This window comes from Epinephelus moara, chromosome 19, assembly GCF_006386435.1.
Source record: "Epinephelus moara isolate mb chromosome 19, YSFRI_EMoa_1.0, whole genome shotgun sequence".
NCBI classification, from domain to species: domain Eukaryota; kingdom Metazoa; phylum Chordata; class Actinopteri; order Perciformes; family Serranidae; genus Epinephelus; species Epinephelus moara.
In genome coordinates, this window is record NC_065524.1 from 13,862,507 (window position 1) to 13,882,147 (window position 19,641).

A 19,641-nucleotide genomic window follows, 5' to 3' on the forward strand; every position below is an offset into this window, starting at 1 on the left:
AAGCAGTTGGATTGGCAGCTTCCAATTCAAACTCAACAGCTGCTTCACTCTGCCTTCTTGTTTGAACAGCTACCACAATGAACTACTCATCATCTGCAGCCGGCCACAGTGTGTCAAGGCAGGCCCTCATGTGCCCTGCTTTACACAATGTTATCATACCTGATGTCAGGGTTTGTTATCATAAGAAACGGTCCACCGCTAGAGTCGATTAAGCATACCTACACCTGTGCAACGGTGTGTGGGGCGGGGGAAGGGGGTTTCTTCATAGGTTCTCGCAAGCCTGAAGCCAAGTAAAAAGGGGATCTTTCAATAATGTTAAATCAAGGAGCCTGTTGAAGATGAGCCAAGGTAATTCCACCATCTTTGACCCTCCTCATCCCACCGCTCCCATCCTCCTCCTGCCTGTCCATCTCTTCATCAGGCTCACCTTTGTCTTTGTCTCAGCTGCAGGTGGCTGGAGCTGACAGACAGGTGGGCAAAAAGAGACTCAGAGAGGCAGAAAGGTTGGTGAAACACGTCAGACAGCTACAAAGGCTGTGGATGGGCCCAGTGAGACAAGGGCCAATGATTTTGACTTAAATGCCCCGACACACTTACTGACCTTAAAGAACTGACTAAAAAAAGTGGCAACCAAGGCTGACTGCTGCGTCGCCTCACATCGCCTGTGTGTTGGCCAAAAAGTTGCACTTGAACATAATGAAAAGTGTACATCCACAGCCAACTGGCTTGTACGTTCTGCACCTACGTGAGAGAGAATAACTCTCCTCACCAGCAGGCGGCGGTGGTCTGTTTGTCATTCAAAAAGGGAAACTGAAAAGATGCTAATTAGCACATTAACAACGCGACCAAACATTAAAAGAACAAATGACATTTACCGTGCACTAGCGAACAATAACACTATTACCAACTGTTTCTGGTAAACAGCTCAATGGCTTGAAAAATAATGTTACGTAATATAACACATTTGTTTCTATCTCACTTCCTCCTGACTTTAGCCGTTTCTTTGCCATCCTCACTTCCACTTCTCTTCTTGTGCACTGAGCTGAACTGCCAATCAGAGTGGTTTCATTCACCGATGGGCTCTGCTGTCCTGTGACACTGATTCAACATGCCAAACTGACCAAAATACACCACAAAACCTGGGGCAATAGATGCTCACAGATGGCCCAACACTGACTGTCAGGAGACAGTCAGACGGGGGGGGGGTCAGGTCCCTAAGTTTTACAGAGAGAAGAAAATAAAATGACTAAATATAGATATCAAAGCTGGAGAACGAGTATCAAAAATGTACATACTATAAACTAAATACGACCCGTGTTACATGCCAAGTAAGTCAGTGGATCAAACTGAGCTATATGCATTACGGATTCACTCACTGTGCCAAAATAAAGAGAAATGTCTGGTGTGTTGTTGAGTGTTTTTGCACATGAAATTCTATAACTACATTTAAGAGATATCTGTTAACTAAACACCTCCCACACAGATAACACCATCACTATTTTTGTGTTCCAGCCAAAGAACACAGCTGAATGCCTCCTTACACGGCACAGCAGCAACTGCATGAAAGAGCGATCCTCAGGGAAGGACACGACGACGAGATGCACTGAAGACAACAATCATCGTTAACTGTTTTCCCACATTGGGACAAATCTGCAGACTTCTCCCTTCAAGGTCCAAACACAAACATGTTCAGTATGACAAGTCACTGCCTTTGTAAGGAGGCTAGTATGAGCGGAGAAAAGGTTAGTGTACAAATTTGACTGCTGCCTTGCTGGCCATCATTTCACCTTTTCTTGAGAATGTCCTGTTGGACCTGCACTTTATAAACCTCTTTTCTGTGGATGCTCTTTTCACTTTGGGGTCTAGTCATCTATGTGAGTACATTTTATTTGAAAAACAGTTTTGGTCACACTTTTTTCAACTTGGTAAAAAAAGGGGTGGTGGTGAGAAAATGACACTATACTGCAGTGTTATTATTTCTAGTCTATCTTACTTTTGTTTTTAATTTCACCAGGTCTGCCAGCTCGGTGGATCGATGGCTTCTTAGGGGAATTGAGTTGAGACACTGTATTAGAGGTCACAGCCCAGTGGCTTTTCTTTCAGCCGCAAATACAATGAGGGAGAGAAATTTACAGGCTCCAGGAGAGCCACCTGCTGCCACATGATTGGCTTTTGCTTGACTGTATCAGGAAAAATGTCTCACTTGGGATGAAACCTCACCTCTTCACCTCAATTTGAGCCACCGTAAGCGAAATGCCAGCCATCTCACTTAATTTCCATACACAGATACGTAGATTTTATATCTCTATCTCTGTCTCAACATATGGTAATGGTCTTGTAAACTGCCGTTTGTACAGAACTGGTCAAAATGATTGATAATCTTCAAGCTATTTATTGAGCAAAAATACCAAACATTCACTTGTTACAGCTTCTCAAATATAAGAATCTTCTGCTTTTCTGTTTTATATCATTGTAAAATAAATATATATTTGAGTTTTGACAGGTTGGTCAAACTAAATAAGCAACATAAAGAGGTCACATTGGCCTCTTGAGAACTTCTGATTTAGTGATATGGACGTAATAGTTAGCCCTAGTTCATAAATCATTCTTCCATCATCTCAACTGAGCTCCTTTATGATTGCCTCACGTGATTTATTGCTCACAAAGGATTGTTAGACCTTCTCTTCTGTACAAGCAAGTGGTTTCTCACAATTCCCCCAAGAGGCTGAGAATTTCCTCCATCTGCATAAAACTGGGATAAAAAGGCAGCAGATGGGTTGGAAACACCAGCAGAGTCATCCCCAACATCCACCTCAAACAATCTATCAAGTAATGTTCACAGACAGCACGCCGCCTCCTTGCCAAGCTTACAGCTGGGGTGTGAGGTAGCGTGCCAACTTCCATCGCGCTGAGCCTCCTCTGTGTGCCTGAACGTTACAAGCTTTGGCGGAGCTGTGGCACGCAGTTGATGGTTTTATTTGAGATGCACATTGACATAGCGCGAGTTTGTGTGTGTGTGTTTAGAGAGTGAACGACTTCCGGGAAAAGTCCCAGCAGAGACAGCACATACAGATAAAGTGTTTTCACACACCACAAGATGACAGACAGGGTAGAGAGAGTGAGGCATACTCTATCACATCTGCGGAAGTCTGCCAAGTTTATCGTGCTGTTCAAACAGGGAAGGCACCGTGACCTACATCTCTCAAACACTCTGCTGCCCTGCCTCTCTAACACTGATATAAGTCAAGTATACAGACACGAAGGGCATACACACATAAAGCAGACATTCATAAACACAAAGCCACAGCTGCCACCTCTGATCACCTCCGCCACCATGACACAGGCACGCAGCAACACAAATAAAGTTGTGTCTGAATGACCAAATCAATACAGTTCATTTAGGTCATTCTTTTCACAAAGTCACACAAGGGCTGAAGGAGAGGGAATATTTGGCTCTGCACAGAGTGACATTTCAAAGAGATAAGCCGGGCAGATGCTATCCAAACTCCCACTGAGGGCCCTTCAAAGTGAGAGTGGTTGAAAGGGAGAGTTACAAATGAAGAGGAAACAAACAGCGAGAGGAGGGACACAGGATGGGAATGTTCTCATGACAAAAACTCTTCGAAGCTGAGGTATTAAAGGAGTGAATGTTAAAGGTATACTATGCAGAAACTGTCGGTTACTTTTTGTACACTCAAACTTGGCCCCCCCTCCCTACGCTGCTTGTATGTACACTGCAGACTACTGCAGGAACTTTTCATTTGTTGTAATGGAAAAGCCGCCACTTTGCCGCCACTGTCCAACAGAAAACAGGACAACTTGGTGTTTTATTCTCGTCCTCTCCTTGATTTAGCCTCACTATATATGAGGGCGAATTCATACCAGGATAGTCCAGGGGACTCATTCAAATGGGTGGGGAATGCCAAAAAATTTCACACCTTTATTTGGTTCGGTTCACTTTCACACTGGACTTTTTAGAGCGGACCAAACCACCTGGACAACGTCACACAGTTACAACAGCTGCACGTTTGGGGGCGGTATTGCCCAAAATGACCACTGACCAGGAAGAAAAAAAGTATGAGGAAGAAAAAAAAACGGCTCATCGATTGGCCAGGACCGAAAATAGAAATCCATCCCCTTCAGCCAGCTTGGTCACCACAAAAACAATGGAGCAACACCAAATTTATGCAGTCTGGGGGTTTCTGTTTTTACTTTGGTGTTCAAACCTAATTGTTTTTTCACAAAAAGTTTGGTTTGGTCCGCACCGCAGTTCAAATGAGAGTTCACACTACTCCAAACAAACCGAACTATCCCTGGGAGCGGACCAGGGTTCGTTTAAAGCAGACCAAAAAGCGCCAGTGTGAATGCGTCCTGAATTTCCTCGCCCCGATGTCTCCAATTTTCAGACCTGGTTGCTACCTTTTTATAAAGTCCCAACCTCACATGCACGCTGTTATTGGCTGGGGGCTACACACCCAGTACCCAAAGACTGCAGCTCAGGAACCTCCCAAACATAGCAAAAGAAGAAGGAAATATTGGCGGAGGGCAGAGTCTCTGCAGATAAATACATCGCCATACACTTCTAGTGGATCATGAGTGATGATAGAGAGGGATTGCTTCTGTATATACATCGTTTTTTTTAAGGAAAATCCTGCACAGCATATCTACAACTGAACAAACAACACAAATAAACACAATGACGTAGAATAAATCATTAAAAGGTGCCCGGTGGAGACTTTGACTACTAGTAGTGCCATGGAGCAACGTTTTCATGAGTGGTTCCATTTTGTTTTGTTCGCACTCGGGCGACAAAAACACATTCCCACATCAGTTTCACCCTATTTTGTTGACCGACGGCTGGTGGCAGTAACATGCAAAGAAACACAGCAATGTACCATCAAAGTGAGCAAGCAAAGGTGGATGTGAAAAATGCAGGATTTTTTTTTGTTTTTTATCATCAGCTTTGCAAATGTTTTATGAGGAAGGAAATACATTCAACGTGTATGTTAGACCTCAAGGATACACTTTGAGTTTAGGTGAGAAACACTCAATGTAAACATAACTTATGTTCATTCTCAACTTTAGCATTTAATATTAGAGCTTCAACCAGTTTATATTTCTATTACTGGTCCATTGGTAGATTATGTTTTGATAAATAGCTTCTGTAAGTCTATGAAATGTCAGACAGTATTTCAACTTTCTTTTTTTTAGAGCTTAGGGAACGTCTTCTAATTGCGTTTATCAACACAAGATATTTAATCTACAATGAACTAAAACAGAGAAAAGCTGCATACCCTCACGTTTGAGAAGCTGGAATAAGTGTATAGCATTTTTGCATAAACAGTGACTTAATTGAGAATCTTGCACAAAGCTTCAAAACAGGAAGGGAATATAAAGTCTTAATAAATCAAAACTTTGGGAGGCGCAAAGCACTCATTCTCCAGGGAGCCTCCATCTCTCCACAGATTCAGAAAAACAGAAAAACAAAAAAAGACTCTTGGCTTTGATACCAATCAATATGCACTTGCTGGGAAAATCTTGCAACGGATACGCTAATGCACCCGGTTGAGCGGCAATCGCCATGAAATATTAATAGTCCTTCATTTTGAAAATAGTTAGAGTTTCCCTGGATTTCGATCAAGGTATCCAGAAAGAAGTTGGAAGAGAGAGAAAGTAGGTTAGAGACAGAGAGGGAAACTGCTGAGAGGGGTAAAATATCCGCACACGGGGATTCTCCTCTTCAGCTCGCTGCACTGCCGACCCCATTAAGCCTGGCTCGGCTGTCAGGGCTGTCAGGTGGAAGTCACCTTTAAGTCTGCTTGACAGACAGAGCCAACCATAATGGGCTCATCAGCAGACAACGCCTCCCCTCTCTCTTTCACAACTTCGTCAGCTGGCACAGGCAGTGGAGTGGAATCATGTTTCAAGAAAAAATATCAGCATATCAGCATATAGGGCAGAATGCAAGACGCACAATTGAGGTCAAAGAAAGAGTGTATGTGGGTTGAGTTAGATAGGGAGAGTGTGTGTGCATTATCTATGGACATTAACAATGGAATCAATATCCAGATAAGACAAGCTCTTTTGTGTTAACACAGACTACACACAGGCTTTAATTGTGTCGGTTATACCTGTCTATTAAAACTGAAAAGATACTTCTGAAAAATAGGTACTGAATTCTAAAAAATGTTCAAGATAAGAACCTTAACTCCTCCAGACAAACAGCTGCATCAAAGGAGATGTTATCTTATCAGTGAAGATCCTGTAATCAGGATCGTGCGTCTCCAGCAGGCCAGCCAGGGTGAAGACATGCAAGGATGACACACAGGCCTGAGGCTGCAAGAGGTTAAAGGGGAAGAAACCCACACATGCACAGACGCAAACAGCAGCACCCGCAAATACTTGGCACCAGGCACACCCATATCTCCGCTCAACAGGCCCCTATGCGTGTGATTTCACAGCCTCTCAGTGGACTGTGTCGGAGCGAGGCAGCTGCTCTGAAATGTTTTAGAGTGACAGGACAGCAGAACGAGGAGTCGCGGAGTCGCAGGGATGAGCGTCGCTGATGGAGCGTGAGACAGTGATTGGTCCGTGACTGCTTTTAGATGTTTATCTAGATGACGCCTCCGCCTCAGTGACAGACACTTCCCAAAATTACACTGCTGCAGACACCCATTAAAAATTGTCAAACAAACTAAAAAAAAAACCAGCACTATCCAATCTCCCATTCCTCTGCCATCGTTAATGAAGACACTTCAACCATCCCTGATCACTCTGTTTTTTCATTACTCCGTCCTCTCCCCAGCCACAAAATCTACATAACCCAATTAAGGATAAGAGCAGCGAGACTCCTGATAACATCAGCCCTCTTTGCTCAAACTGCACACACTCAAACAAACAGAGCAACTTCAAAAGAGCACCAAAAAAGGGGAAATGGCACAGACACGATTAGAGCGCCTCTGATCGGATCAATTATTAACAACACCGAGACTTTACATGGGATCTGAAAGGGAGCTTCACATGATTTGGAAGCAGAGTGAAATATCTTATTTGGTTAATGGTAATCAGGAGGTCAGACACGGGCCAACAGAATGAGCACAGACTGGAAAAACATGTCATCAATTTTTCAACATGCACAGGATGGGTAGAGGGGGACACTGATGCAAACTACTCTCTCTTTAAAAGCAGCTATTTTAGCAGCTGCCGCGCCGTCTGCCATGTTCAACCCTCCCAACACTGTAGGTAAGTCTACTGCCATCTGGTAAACAAAGTTTAGATTCAAAATCAGAGTGGATCCTCCTCTTCATGCTTTGGCTCTGCTAATGGGGTCATCTTTTAAGTGTCTGTCAGCAGTGAGGAGAAAAAAAAACATACTGTAAATCACATTTTTATTTCCAGCAATTCCTTAAGATTCCTGCTGGCTAACTGGGATGCCAAGCTAACAAGATTAGCATTCCTACCAGGGTGAAGGAGTGAGCACGAGAGAGAGTCCTCACTGTCAGGAGAAGACAGTAAGACTCACAGTATGGAAAAATTGAATTAGTTTCTAATTAGTTTTAACCTGCTTAGATGTAGCCCTGGGTATAAAACCCAAATACCCTTTATATACCAATTGAAATCTGTTACCAGCATCAGTAATGAAAAAGTATCAAGTAACAAAAGTTGGTATTAAATGTCTGGTCAGATCTTTGTCTTGTTTACTTATTCTGTGATCACATTATTTGTGATCTAAAATCAAGAAACCTTTCCAACTACAGACAACATTTCATTGAGGAAAAGTCTTTATTTAAGACTGATGGCACATTTTTAACATATTCACTAATGCCTAGTTCGCATTAACACACAACACTGACAAGCCGGCAAGCAACAACATTGGTGGCGTCCACAGGATCACAGGGAGCACGTAGTGTTTGGACCCAGGGCCTGGAGGCAGATCTGATTCAACACTGGGAAGAATATCCATGCCTTTATGATGTGTCACTGCATCATCTGGGGCTCTGTCGGCGAGGGGTCGGTGGAGAAATCTTGCGGTGTGCACACACACAGGTCGTTACGCAGTTGGCGAGACTCCCGATGACAGAAACACACATCCCCAGGTATGAACACTCAAAAGATTACTATAGTCTCCGCGACGCAAAATCAGGGTGAAAATCGGGTAATGTGAACTAGCCTTAAGAAGCACTGGTTTAGTATCGGTACCTAAGCTTGTGCCCTATTGTTGAAAAAAATAAAAAATAAAAAAAATTCTAAACAATACCAATCCCTACTTAGCAGTAACATACATGTGGAGAGGTGCCACATATAACAATACAATCACTGATTTTTAATAATGATAAAATCTTATAACTGGATTAGGGTTGGGTGATATAAAGTAAATCAAATATTAATTTTTTTTGGACCAAATAGCTTGAAATCAATATTGCAGAGTTGACTGTTGGTGCTTTCACAGAATACTTATGAGATTTTTGCTATAAAAAAAAATTAAATAAATCATTAGTAATGTGGACATAATGACTTAGTAGGAAAAGGCAAATAAAAGAACAGCTAGAACAGCATTTAAAACCAGGAGAGGAAACCAACGATATAACGATATTCAAAGTCTAAGACGATGTTTAGCGTATGGTATATTTCTTTTCCATGTATTCTATGTCATTATTAACCAGTAGTAACTACATGGCAGCCAAACACATTTAAAGTGATAGAACAATCCATCACATCCTGATGATGTCTGCAGTCTGCATGTCGAAGTGTCCTTGGGCAAGACACTGAACCCCAAAATGCTCTCCTGTGAGTGTGCGTGTGAATGTTTATCTAGTGAGCAGGTGGCAGCTTGCATGTTAGCCTCGGCCACCAGTGTATGAATGTGTGTGTGAATGGGTGAATGGTGCCTGTGTTGTAAAGCGCTTTGAGTGGTGGCTAAGACTAGAAAGGCACCATATAAATGCAGTTGGACGAGTGTCATGTTGGCATTTCCAAAGAGAGGCCGATAACCATCTGTCACAGCGTGCGCAAGTGTGTTTTAAAAAGCTGAAATAAAACCGTGAAAGCTCCATCCACAGTTGTGTTTGTGGATCAAGATGTCAGAGAGATAAATTGGAGTGGGAATGAGGGGCAAAAGGGAAGCACCGAAACCGACTAACAGAGATTTCAAGGCCTGTCAGCAAATTACCAGATGTGTATGTGTGTGTGTGTGTGTGTGTGTGTGTGTGCGCCTTTTAAAAGGTGGCGTAACCCAAAATAGCAGAAAATAAGTAAGACTGTACAATGAAGAGCATTCTAATTTTTTAAGATTGTGATATTATGTCAAATAAAAATTGAGTGTTTCAGAGAACATTGATGCAATACAGTGCTGAAGACGTGTACCATGATCAAATATTTTGATTTTTTGGTATTAAAAGTGAAAAAACAAAGGTATATAAATAACCCTTTGGTGTATAAACAAAAGGGTGTTAACAGAAAAGTAGCAGCTAATCTCAGATTCTGATGTCAAACTGAGTTGTTTCAGCTACAAGTGCATTTCATGCTTCAGTGACTTCGTGGTCAGTATTTTTAACAATGCTGTGTGTCAGAAATAGTTTGGCATCTCCGACAGGAATTACACAGAGAAATCACCGGTGCATGAAGCTGAAATGCTGCCCACACAAAGAGGTCAGGCTGCTTTATTTGACTTGACAGCAGAGACGGTGAACAGGACAGAGTCAAACCAGGTACAATGTTTCTGTCAAACCATTAAAACAAGAGTGACAGTTTGGTTCACCACAGACTGATCTCATTATTGACCTCTCTTAGCTTGTGTAGACTTGCATTTAACTAGTGACTTTGTCCTGGATTTACTTCATGCAGGGAAATAAAGGTGTTAGAGTGGAGACAGTTATTTAATCCCAAACTAGTAAAGGGCTGCAAACTGTTTTTATTTTTAATTAATCATTTACTGAGAAGTGATGCCTTTAAATTGCTTGTTTTGTTCAACCAACAGCCCCAACCCTCAAAATATTTAATTCACATTGATGCAAAAACACATCCTTACATTTGAAAGTTAGTTGACAAGCTTGATACCACTCTCATGTCTGTACAGTAAATAGGAAGCTACAGCCACTTAGCTTAGCATCTAAACTTAGGTTTATGCTTGCCGTAGTATCCTCAGCCCAAGGTTGACACGCCAAAAAATGACATCATTTTATCTTAAGTGTCAAATGCAACGGCTCCAAAAGTTGTCACAGTTGCTTGGTTGTGCACCTTTGACTTTTTGTAACTAGGTGCCTTCAGTTCAACAGTTCAACATGGATGCCTTCAACGGAAGATGGGCTGAGCTGGTTCGTCTATGACTCATTAAAAGACCACAGGGCAAGGGCATAGGTCTCATATCAACATTTGTGGGAGATACATATATGACAGGGAGTTTGGGGGTCCTCTGCCAGAAAAAATTTGAGCATCCAACACTTAATTTCCTGCATTCTTTCCTGTAACACTTGTTGATGTCTTGCTTATCCACAGAATGTTTGGTTTGTTCACCCCCTTGCATTTTGGAGTATACTGCAACTAACAACACATTAAGAATAAACACCTCCGTGCTCGCTCGTAGCTCGTGCTCAATTTACAGTGTTTTGTGTGAGTAAAAACAAATGGTAACTTGGGGCAACAAAGTTAACTGGCATATTTACCAAAATGTTTTTCACCACACTTTTCCTTTGTACCATTTAATTACCTTAGATGTTGATGGTTATTTCATTTTGTGTTTAATAACTACTACTTTCAGAAGTAGTGTGTGAAATTTTACAACGTACAACGCAGGGTCTCTTCTCAGGGTTTCATGAATGAAATCAGAGCCTCATACAAGGCAACATTCAGGTGTAAACAAATAAGACAACCAGCACCAATGTGCCGTTACAGAGGCACCCCTACTCCATCAAGTTGAAATGGATCAAAGTAATACAAAAGAGTCCCTGCTGTCTCTTTTCATTACATCCACAACCCTGACCCCAGGTAGTATTTTCTTCTCTGTGTGGCATACATCAGCGGAGCACATCTCTCTGTTCATTCCACTGCTTCTAATTGAAAACCACGTTCAAAGCAGCAGAGCTGGACTGCCTTTTTTCACTTCTAACACTGGTATGCACACCCGCTACCTAATTCAATCGCTGCTCTTATTGTACCCGGTAATTGCACTGTGGAGGGGTCTCGCTCTGCAAAGCGTGTGCAAAGCGAGGGCTGGGCTCATTATAACAAACCTCACTGAGATCACTATCAGTTTATGCCTGTTACTCTCCATCTTGCCCTTGACAGCAGGGAGCGAGCTCTGCACCCATTAGACAAAGACCCCCTCTCCCCAGCCTATTATCAGGCAGCACTGGCATGGCAACCAGCATGCAACCTCTCCAGGTGGACCATCTTTTTGCTTCGCTCACCCCTCAAACAACATCAGCAGTCATCCACGATGTCGCAGTGGAATTTCTAGCACGATCCCCATTTTGACAGCTTTAAGAATTAGCCCTTTCATCAGAAACATGACACCGATTGCATCACGGCTGTGAGTTTCGAATCACGCAAATTCATTTTCCCTAGAAAACTGTTTGATTGATTTTGACAGAAGTATGTCACCTCTCCTATGCTGAAATGAAATGCCCCCTCATCCCTCCTAACGAGCCGCTGCTTGCCAGCACACCTCTGCCTTTGACATGAAAAAGTGCTCCATATGGTCTCCATGACAGGAAAAATAACAAAAACACTCATGTAACGTTGCAAGCAGGAGGAGGGGAACAGGCGTCAACCATATATCTCTTAATAAACACACCAGGAGGCGGTCAACAGCATCAAAGTGTTGGCTAGGCCCCACCCAAACGCTCCTTCAAGTGTTCTTTAATAGGCCACCCATCCTAGGCCATTACCGCCTCATTACTAGTCATGCTCGGAGGACTGCAGTGGGCTTCAGGCCAGGAGTGAGGACTGGGACTAGTTTGGGCCCTGAGGAACACCCATAGGGATCTTCATTATATATCAGCAGGAAAAAGATACATGATCATTGCTTATAGTTTAAGCAGGAAAAATAGGCTGAACCAAATAATTTGCATAGGGCAACTGATTGCATAAGGTTTAGATTGATTTTCTTAAGAGCTCTGCTAGTTCCATTTACAAGAATCGACTTCATGACAGATTTTGTACAATTATTAGGGCTACTAATGATATTTTTTATTGCAGATTAATCTGTTGAGTATTATCTCAATTAATTGATGAGTTGTTTGGTCTGTAATGTGTCACAAAATGGTGAAAAATGTCGATCAGTGTTTCCAAGATGACGTTCTAAATGTCTTGTTTTGTCCACAACCCAAAGATAATCAGTTTACTGTCATAGAGGAGTAAAGAAACCAGAAAATATTCACATTTAAGACGCTAAAATCAAGAGAATTTTTACTTATTTTCCTTAAAAAAATTACTCAAACTGGCAATTTAAAAGTTGATAGCTAATCTATTATTCCTTGCAGCTCTAGCATTTAAAACAATTTTAGTTTTACTTCCATTACACCAGTTTGTAGAAGCCTTTGAATCAAAGGGTTGACTCTCTTCTTTTATCTCACTGCTGAGGTTATTTAACTTAAATGCTACACATCAGCATAGCATCACAATGTCATGCTATCACATATTATCATATGATGTATCAATGGCAGTTTACGGAGCGTGATCTGGCTGCTTTACGATGGGCGAAGCTTCACTACGTGAAGAAACCTTTCAAAGAAGATGTGAGCCACATCTCTCATCACTCCTGCTGCTCTGTCCCTCCACACCAGGCTTCATAACTGTCATGCTGTATCTAAAATAGAGACATCTGAGCACGGCCAGCTCTCACCAATTTTCAACACCCACTCATAAAAGGCTGACTGTTGAAACACAGGCAGCCTAATGCATCTGTGTGTAATCCACGTACGTTGAGGATAGAACATGAGCCGACAAGGAGGGAGGAGAAGAAGGAGAGGAATAGAGGAAAGAAAGAGGCGCTGAGGGGACGTTACACATTTTGTCTGGAACGCCCAAACAATGACAATAAAAACCCTTTGCCGCGTCCACAGATCTGATCTTGGCCATGAAAGGGACTATGGGTATTATAACCCATAGTGCACAGCAATCTGGAGCCACAACCGTCCCCTGCAGCTGTGCTCTTACGAGACAGAGAGAATATGGGAGCAATTATTAGATTAAGGCGGATTAGGCTTCGCTCAGGTAAGGCAGGTTGGGTCGTTCCTGTCTCTTTGGTCCTGAAAAACTGGGCACTAATCCAGTAATGACACCACTTTTAGAGGGAAAACTGAACAGTGCAGCAGTGGAGCATCAAGGCCGTCATTTCTTATATGTTTTTTCTTTTTCCATATATACAACAAAGGCTCTACACACAGCCGACATGAAAGCCTAATGCAAACTGTTTACATAAGTAAGTGCTACAACTATCCTATAAAGGGCATGAGCAAAAATTAACAGAGGATTTAGTATCAAACTAAATATAAAGGAACAGTAATGTCAAACATCTGGGGTCACACGCCATGATTTTTTTCCAGCATTATGAGCCAAAGATGGAAGATTAAGTCACAGTGGAACAGAGGAGCTCAGCAGTTTGCAGCCAGGCTAAACACATGAGTCTGATAGATGTTTCAGACTAAAGGGGCCGCTTTTAAAGAGGGAGTTCGAGAAGTGGAGCTTCATGGTTAAATCTCCCTCTGCAGGCCTGCAGACGCCGCCTCAACAGAGTAATATGACAGATATGAGATAAAGCAGAGGCAAGAAATGGGATGCTGTTTCCAAGTGTCTTGCCTTCTGAAATACGATCTGTGAGGACGAACGAGTTGGATGGATTAAACAGAAAGAGGGGGGAAATAGCTCCACTCAGTAAGCTCCAAAACATGCAGACTTAGGACGAGAGTGCAGCAATCATAGGACAATATGTCTCCAGAGTGACAAGAGCTGCTTTTCGCATCAGTGGAAGTAATAAATGATGGTTCCCTCACTGGCTCTGGCAGCAGATGGGCGCTGAGTCCTTGGCTGCCAGTGCTGGTCTCCTCTCTGCAGGCGGCTCTGGCTAATGCCTGCACCTCTGCTATGTCCAGACATGAGTGCCAACCAGGAATGTGGTGGCACTCTGCAATCCCCCCTGGCAAACTATCCAGCATGGAGGAGGGAGAGCCAAGATAACAGGGAAGGAAGCAGAGAAGACTTTCAGAATAAAGGGTAGGGAAAAAATGAGAAGATGAGGGCATGAGCGCTTGTTTCAGTTATACTGATGACAGCTTATATTATACCCAGAGTCATTCAGACTTTTGGCTCCATAAAGGCTGTAAAAGAGAGACTACTGTGGTCATTATTTTACTGCTGTCTCACACCGAGGAGGACAATAGATTTTGTGGGAGATAAACCAATCCCCTTGAGCATTACAATTTCATTCCAGATCGATCCAATGCCACGTTTCTGCTGCAACATTCAACTGCTAATATATCTAAGCAGGATAATTAAAAAAGAGGTTTAAATTAGATTCCTCTGCCAGGGCAGTATCGGTTTCATCATCTAATGAGACAGATTACAAAGACGAGAAGATGGAATATTTAATGACGGATGGATGGATGAACATACCCGTTCGTAAGAGTCAGATTCTTTCAGTCACTCAATGGGGCTCCAGAGTACAATAAGAACTCCATTAAACCTCAGTTTCTCTCTGTTGTGCTGTCTCTCTCCATCACACCATAACAGTCCATCTACCACCGGTGTTCGGAAAGTGTGTCTTTAAAAGCTTACTGAATCCCTCTGGCAGTGTTGTGCACATTCACACTTCTCAAGAGCTATCAAAATTAAGTAGTTTGTATTCATAGTTCACAATTTGAATTTTAAGCTTAGTTCACAGTCTCCAAAAAGAATTAGATGAAGTTCATGTCATACGTTTTTTAAAATAAAATCCTGTGATCATCATTCACAAACAGATATTTCTGAGGACTGCCATAAAACTGCAGCGTTAATTGTAGTGAGAGTGAAGGATGGAAACTGATGCAATCAGTTCACTGTTCATCAAAAATATGGGCACATTCAATGAACGCATGTTCTAAGCAACTGTGTAAAAGTATGTACTCCAACCAGAGGCCATTTGCCTGAGTGAAGTGGACAAAAGATATCAAAAATAAAAAAAACACACTCTTGACATCAAAGTTCATGAAAGCAAAGCAAAAATGCAGTGTGCATCTACCTCCCTCATTCAGAAAAATTAATTTAAGACATGGGTGGCCTCCTGTCCTCGCTATATCTACCTCTCCCTCCCCTCCTCCCACACACAAACACACACAGATGTTGATGCTGGCAGGAGGGAATCAAACAAGGCTGGCAACCAGGTTGTTTCCAGGACCAAGTCAGCTCTGTGGTGTAGGTTTCCTAGCAGAGCTTGGCTGGCTCTGCAGTGAGCTCAGTGTAGTCACCACAGTTTAATTAGCCGCAACCTTTCTGGACAGACGTCTACTGTAAGTGCAGCCAATGGAGACTCTCCTGCTGTGAGAAAGGTCCCTGTGATTGAGGACCACAGAGGTGTGAGTGTATGTTTTTATCAATCTATTGACTCTGTAAACACCAGAGCAAAAAGTTTCAGCACACATGTAGCCTGGAAGTGAGAAAAGATGCTTTGTTTTCAACAGTGATCATTGAATATGTGATCATATGTGTGTGAACTTAACAAATTTGGTATGTCCAAAAGTAAAAGGAAACATGGAGATTTGTCTTCCTTTTATATTTTTACCATATACAGTATTTTAAACAGGACTGAGCTACAATAGCAGTTTATCATGAGAGAGCCAATGCTAGTGCCGCAACAAACACACAGAAACCTACCCAAACCTCCCTAATTCAAAACACACAATCAGGTCATCACACCGGTGATGACAAAGAAAAGATCTAGCTAAGAGCAGACATGACACACAAGGAAGTAATTGTACACTTAATGAGAATGTGTGTCATCTAAATAAAATCTGACATCAAAAGCATCCCATTATGAGAGTTAGAGAGCTGGTGAGAGCGTTGTTCCAACACGGTTCCTGATGTTTTTCATGCATGTGCAACCCAAATTATTAGAATTAGGTTGTATTATCTTTTAATTAAGGAAAGCACTCTGTGCCGTCATGTTTGCAAGCCAGCAGGTGGTTCGTTTGCACAGCCGTGAAGCGCAAGGAAAGGGGAGGAGGGGTAACCTACTTCTGTACTTAACTGTATTTTAGTTAACTACACCCTGTTAGAATCCGGTATGCTCTGTACACACAGTGAGTCCAGTTAAAGTCAAGATCCAGACTGGACAGATTGCAGTTCACACCTGGCATCAGATCGGTTTAAAATGTGTCATGAACGACCATCTATTTGAGTTTATTTATTTTATTAGGTGATGTACTGACTTACAGAACCCACTTCAGGTATGGAGTGCAAAACATTCTGCAAGTTGTTTGGCATATATACAGTACTAAAGAGGTTTGTCATCCTATGCACACAGTTACATGTTACTTTTAGCACTTCAAATGTCCTTCAGGTGATCCGATTACAATATCCTGAATGTGTTTTGGGTGTATGACAGTTGGAACTAGACCTATCCATTTGTTACTGTATCATTTGAGATGTATTTTAGAGTTAACTTCACCTATAAAACTGCCCAGTATCTATGACAAAGTTCTTTAAGGGATTCTTTGCCTATTTTCAACCAGCTCTGTATCATAACAATATCTGTAAATGAAATGTGGTAAACTTTCCTTCAATCTTACCAGCACCCAGATCTCGGTGTTCACTTCCCAGCTCAAAACATGTCACCAAGCAGATTTTTGAACTACAGATCCTACTCATTTTGCTATGCCCACCACCACGGACACAAAGAGTATAGAAGCGGATCAAGAGAGACTCGCCCAACTCTGGTCAAGCAGTAAAACTAAGCAGTGCTGATCAAAAATAACCAAGATTCTTCTACTGTGTTGCCCATGTCTTGCCTAAAATGTTTTCAGAAACATATTTTGGCTTCCTGTTCAACTGTAACTCGAGACCGTTTGTCACGAGCTGGCCGCCATATTGTTTCCTGTGTCAAAATGGAAGCTTGCATCACATCACCCATCAGCTAGAGAGTTTATTCGTCTGATGCGGCACAGTGCATTCTGGTAGGTTTTCGAACTCTTGAACAAAAACGAATGCCACAGCTCGTTTTTCTCTGTTTTCTCATCATATAGCACCAGTTTCAAAAGTATTTGCATCTTTGTCCTGCATAGACAGTCCAGTTTTATGAAAAAACATCTTTCCAGCAGTGAAATACTTCTTTAAGGACAAACACCTGTGATTATGTATGAAAGCATATCTGCAAAGATATCCATCTTGGGAAGTCAATTTTCCTAGTTTTAAGTCGTAAAACAATTTTCTAAAACGGGAAAAGATTATCCAATCAAAAATGTAAAACATAACATTTTATACGTTGTATAATATATATATGAATACATTCACTACATGAACCTATTTATACTGTAAGTGTTTGAGAAAAACATTAGGAGACATTTCTCTTTAGAACTGAAATGTACCACTTGTCTGTTTTTTATGTACATTTGCCATATCGTGTAGACATTGAAGCATAAGTGCCACTTTCAAATCTCATGGGATGACTTTGAGTGCTGTAGGGGGTGCATGACATTTGCAGTGCCTCTCATAATTTGAATAACAGAGAAATGGGCAGGATGTGGCAGACCCCCAGTGAGGCTCAGCATTTAGCTTTGAAAGCAGTGTTTGTATTAGCATAGAGAGAGAGCTGCATCTAGTTTACACCTCAGTGCTGGAGAAAGAAGGAGTGGGAGGGAAAAGAAGCAATTAGGAGGGAGGAAAAAAAATCACTCAAAAATGTCTCCTTTTTACTGCGAGAGATGTTGACTGAATATTTGATTTAGTTGTATAATCTTTTTTCCATTCAGTTGTAAATCATTAACCCTTGAGACCATCAGGTGCTGGCTGTAGCGCAGGGATACAAACTGATGAAGGATAAGTAGCTGATTCAAGTACTGAGCAGAGCACAGATGAATCACATTAAAGGATAACAGCGAAGACTAATCTCTCAAACATCATCAAGCCATCAAGATAATAGCCTACCAGCCAAAAATAAAATGACTCTAACTGTCGAAATCAAAGTGATTTCTGGATTTGCGGAATGCCTTTGTTGTAAATCTTAATGTTTCACAAGCTTTTTTCAAGCACTGCCACGTACAGCCACCATTATTATGGATGATCATACAACTACTTACTGGCTGCGTTACTTGGCAACACGCGCCACTTGTCGTGTTTCCACCCACTCAGGTGGAGCTGAACACGGTCAAGGTGATTATGTTGTTTCTATGAACAATTCAACAGCTCAGCGCTCACCCTTCACACCTCCACGTTGAGAAAAGCGCTTTGTGTTCACACTGTGAGCACGAACAGAAATGAGGCCGCGCTGGCTGTATCAACTAAAGCCAGATGACTGGAGGCTCACCATCTCGAATGCACTGTAGATTAAGGGTCTCCGGACAGGAAATGAAATGTTTGGTCTCTCCTCGTAGTGGCTGTGTGGAGTGTTTGTCCAGGTACGGCACCTGTTGATAGGCATCTAGACACTAACATGGTAAGAGCAAGGATCTGAGATAGGACAGGACGACAGACTTCCGTAAGGATAAGTGTGACCGATAAACGTCAACACAAAGGGGTTTAAGACGGTGGGTACATGTGGGCACCGCACGACCTTCCTGCTTAAACAAGTTAAAGGCTCCAAGCTATCAGCAGCTTTCACCTTCATAGACCTAAAGAATTTTAAGTCTTACTTAAACAATAGGCAGGTCTCTGTGTGTCTGCTGCACTGGCAAAGGAATCCTTTAAAGGGATAGTTTGGATTTTCTTAAGGTACTTATCCATAGTCAGTGTGTTACCTACAGTAAATGGTGGTGGGCATGCTCCCAGTTTGGAGAAGCAGATAGGAGTACCACCATGGAAGATAAGCAATGTAATGCTGTGGATGGGGGCAACAGCAAAGTACACTGTACACCTGACAAAAATCAATATCAGTTTAAGTGTACACTGTATTTAAAATAAGTTCACTGTTTAACCTAAGGGCTGGGCAGTATATCATTATTACATCAATATTGTGATGAGACTAAATGTTGTCTTAGATCTTGGATATTGTAATATAGTAATTGTTGTGTTTCTTGATTTTAAAGGCCGCATTATAATAAATGTGATGTAATTTTCTGAATTTACCAGACTGTTCTAACTGTTCTTTTATACCCTCTTCCCACCATATTTAGTGCTTGTATGCAGGTTTCTTAAGCGCAGTAGAACCCGTTAAGAAGACAATAAACTCTTTCCATATTGCCAGCAGACCAGAGCCTTGTACACAGTTCTGCAGCAGATGAGTGTGCGTGTTTTTTTGTTGTTTTTTTTCCTCGTGTGTGACCTGTGATGTCATGGACGAGCCAGAAAACAGGTTAGTAAACAGTAGAAAGCAAAATCTGTTATTTATTCAGCCTCTCTCTCTCAAACTCAGCGCAAACTAGATTTTTTACAATGTTCGATGCTTGGGCAGAGACGGACAGTATATTGTGGTGGCTCCTCACTGCAACACACTGACAGAAGGAGCTAAAATTGGTG

The 19,641-nt window shown here is 42.0% G+C and overlaps 1 protein-coding gene across 1 annotated transcript in view; it reads right to left on the minus strand.

The window, feature by feature from the left end:
- ptk7b (protein tyrosine kinase 7b) overlaps window positions 1-19,641 on the minus strand; it is an 86,792-nt gene that overhangs the window by 29,728 nt on the left and 37,423 nt on the right. The gene's annotated exons all lie outside the window — the stretch shown is intronic.